Source organism: Triticum urartu, chromosome 3 (genome assembly GCF_003073215.2).
Source record: "Triticum urartu cultivar G1812 chromosome 3, Tu2.1, whole genome shotgun sequence".
In the NCBI taxonomy this organism is placed as follows: Eukaryota; Viridiplantae; Streptophyta; class Magnoliopsida; order Poales; family Poaceae; genus Triticum; species Triticum urartu.
The window spans coordinates 591793195-591797445 of NC_053024.1; positions in this window are offsets into that span (position 1 = coordinate 591793195).

Sequence of the window (4251 nt, forward strand, 5' to 3'; positions counted from 1 at the left end):
TAGCAGGTAGTTGTACCAACCACAACACCTTTCCATTTTTACCCTTGTCTACGTTGCCACCTGTCGGTGACCCCTTGAGCATATAAAAGGAGGCCCGTGCGCAACGTAGAGGGGGGTTGGGGGGAGAAAGAGAACACTCAGGCTCGGTCTCGTTAGCTGCTGGGGTGTACAGTAGCACTCCGCGCTCCCGAGCAAGAACTCAATACAAACCATAAAGCAGGAGTAGGGTTTTACGCCTCCGCGCGGCCCGAACCTGGGTAAACTGCTCATGTGCTTCGCCTCGATTCGCTCTTCGTGCGACCTCCGCCCCCGCCGAACCGAAAGGGACTCGGTCCGCCGGTCCCATAGGTGCTCGTGGATTAGTCCCCCGACATCTTTGGCGCGCCAGGTAGGGGCGTCAAGGTTGTGTGAACCAGATCCGGCGTTCGCACGAGCTAGATCTTCATCATCTTCATCGACATGCCGCCGAAGAAGAAGGCTTCGGAGGCGGCTGCTCCGTCCGCGCCGAACCCACCACCGCCGGAGCAAACGGCTGATGGGGCAGACGCCGGCGGAAGATCGGGCGTCGACGAGGGAGCTCACGGTGCTGCCAGGTCCAAGGACAAGGCTGCGCTGCCCATAGGCGGCGTAGCCGGCTCCCACAACGACCGGGCGCACTCCAAGACCTCGGCGTCCGTACATGCACCGCGCCCATCTCAGGAGGCGCGGGACCGGCAGCGTCATGGTACTCACGGTACCATGCGTTTGCTGGATCAAGATCGAGCTGGTGGATCTCGGAGTGCTCAAGACCAGCATGCACGCCAACATGCTGGCACGAGCGAGGCACGGTCGCCTGGACGGGATACTGCTCCTTCTAACATAGTTAGAAGTCCGAGCATATCCCGCTCCTCGCACCGTTCGCCACCGCCACCCGCCACTCCAGCAGAAGCTTTGGCGCGAGCTCAACTGCTCCTGGACTACCCTCCAACGGCAGACAAGATCGACGACTGGAGGGCCACCATTCAGAGTCTCATCGGCTTCGCCAACGGCGACACTCAACGGCAGCCGACCACGTCGCAGCCGCGGCAAGTCAGCCAGGCACGAGCCGGTGTCGACAAGACCGGTGGGGGTGCAACCACTGTGCACTCTCCGCCTCGAAGGCCAAGATCGCCGACTCGCCGGATCCACCTCGACAGCGACTCCACCGCGTCATCAGATCCACGAGCTCGTCGCGATCAGCGCCAAGTTCTTCACGAACGACAGCAAGAAGACGCTCGTACTCGCATCGAGCGCCGAAGAGAAGCGCGACGTCAATTGGACCAGCGCGCTGGGCCCTCTGTCGACATGCATGCACCAGGGGAACCAGGCGACTTTCCGTACGCGGTAGGTTGCCCCGCGTTTACTCGTGAGCTGCGGCAAGTCCAGTGGCCCAGCACGAAGAATTTCAAGCTAGACGTACCAGAGAAGTACGACGGCAAGTCGCATCCGTCGGTGTTCCTCAGCATCTACACCATCGCGGTGCAGGCTGCCGGGGGGCGGGACGACAAGATCCTTGCCAACTACTTCCCGCTGGTGCTCAAGCCCAACGTCAGGTCCTGGCTCATGCACTTGCCGGACGACTCCGTATCCTCCTGGGCAGACCTATGCCATCATTTTGTCGGCGCCTTTACAGGCGGCCACAAACCCCATGGCCAAGAGAGTGACCTTCATCTGCTCTCCCAGAAGGAAGGAGAACCCCTGCGCAAGTACATTCAGAGATTCAGCCGTGTACAGCACAACATCCCAGATGTCCACCCTGCCGCGGTCATCAGCGCGTTCCATCAGAACGTGCGTAACCGCAGGATGCGGGAGGAGATGGCGATGTGCAAGATCAGAGATGTTAGTGAGCTGTATGCCCTGGCCGACAAGTGTGCACGTGCTGAGGAAGGGAGGAAACTCCTCGGAGAGAATGCAGGAGCAGGAGGATCTGACGTTGAGGATGTTGCCCCGGCAAAGAAAAACCGGCGGCGGAACAACAGGAAGAAGAAAGGCAAAGATGTGCTAGTCATTGAGCAGTCCGGCAACGAAGGTGGCGCCAAGAAAGCCAAAGCTGGTAGCCCCGGCAAGGAGATTGCCGCATGCACCAACTGCCAGGCTGTGGCGGTCGCCGACAAGCAGGACGGCACCGACAAGCAGTACTGCAAGATCCACCGCACCAAGGGCCATGACCTCCAGAGCTACAAGAAGGTCGAGCAGCTTGTCCAGCAGCAAAAGGCTGAATACGAGCGACGCGACAAGGAGAGGGCCCAAGGAGGTGCTGGAGAATCCGGCAAGAAGCGCGCCGGCTGGGGAGGACGCCGCGGCAAGGCCAAGCAGCGGCAAGGAGACAGACCTCCCCGCGGCCGCGACAAGGATGAGGATGACGATGACGACGAAGACATGGATGATGTCGAGACCAGTGAGTAGGAGTTCCAGAAAGCCACAGAGGTCTTGTGCATTGACGGCGGTGCTTCTCTGCATACTTCGCACCGCCAACTCAAGCAGTGGGTGCGGGAAGTCAATGCGGCGGAACCACCTGTCGAGTCACGCAAGCTTCTGAAATGGTCCAGCACACCTATCATCTTTGATATTGAGGACCACCCTGATCGCACAACTGCGGTCGGGTGCTTGCCGATGTTGGTTTCACCAAGTATCCGCAACCTCAAGGTCACTAAGATGCTAGTTGACGGCGGGGCCGGCTTGAACCTGATCTCCTCCGCTGTACTCCAGAAACTCCAGATCCCTGACAGCGAGCTTGAAGAGACCGGCACATTCCAAGGAATCAAACCGGGAAGGAGCAAGCCGAAGGGGAAGGTCACGTTGCCAGTAACATTTGGCAGCGAGGTGAACTTCAGGACTGAGAGGGTCACTTTTGATGTTGCCGATTTTCCATTGCCTTACAATGGGATACTCGGCCGTCCAGCACTCGCCAAGTTCATGGCAGCCTCTCACTACGCATACAACATACTGAAGATGCCAGGCCCGATAAGCGTCATCTCTGTCCCTGGCGACAAGAAGGATGCTCTTATCTGCGCCGACAAGATCTACCGGGAAGCGACAGCCGCAACAGATCGCAAGTCACTTGCCGTTGAAGCTCCCGGGGGGAAGAAGAAGACCAAGTCCGGCAAGAGTTCTGATGCCCACTCCGGCAAGCGCACCTCTTCGGAGTGCTGCGCTGCCGTCGAGGACGCACCATCGAGCTCCACCGGCAAGTGTAAGAAGACAATGGCAGCTCCGCCAGAGACCAAGAAGATGTCCGCCAAGGAGGACGGCACTGGTGGTACCTTCACCATCAGTGCCACTCTCGACCCTAAATAGGAAAGCGCGCTCATTGCTTTCCTGCGGGCGAACGTCGACGTGTTTGCGTGGCAACCGTCTGACATCCCCGGTGTTCCCAGGAAACTAATTGAGCACCATCTTGCCGTTTGTCCTCATGCGCGGCCCGTCAAGCAGAAGTTCAGGAAGCAAGCACTGGAGCACCAAGAATTCATCGCAGAAGAGATCAAGAAGTTGGAAGCAGCAGGCCTTGTCAGAGGAGTGCTCCATCCTACGTGGTTGGCCAATCCTGTAGTCGTGCGCAAGGCGAACGGGAAATGGAGACTTTGTATCGACTTTACCGATGTTAACAAAGCTTGTCCCAAAGACCCATTTCCTTTGCCGCGCATTGACCAGATTGTTGACTCCACGGCCGGATGTGACTTGCTTTCATTTCTTGATGCATACTCGGGATACCATCAGATCTTCATGGCAGAAGACGATGAGGAGAAGACCGCATTCATCACTCCATGTGGCACGTACTGTTTCATACGGATGCCTTTCGGTTTGAAAAACGCTGGTTCAACATTTGCAAGAGTGGTCCATGTCGCTCTTGAGCCACAAATACACAGAAATGTGGAAGCCTACATGGATGACATAGTGGTCAAGAGCAAGGACAAGGCAACTCTGATTCAAGATTTAGACGAGACCTTTGCAAATCTGCGCAAGATCAGCCTCAAGCTCAATCCCGAGAAGTGTGTGTTTGGAGTCCCTTCCGGCAAGCTTCTCGGGTTCTTCGTGTCTCAGCGAGGAATCGAAGCCAATCCCGACAAGATCAAGGCCATTGAGCAGATTGAAGCACCAAAGCGCGTCAAGGATGTACAAAGACTTGCCGGTTGCGTGGCTGCTCTCAGCAGGTTTATCTCTAGGTCTGCTGAGCGCGCCATGCCGTTTTTCAAAATATTGAAAAAGGCAGGTCCAATAAAATGGACTCCGGAA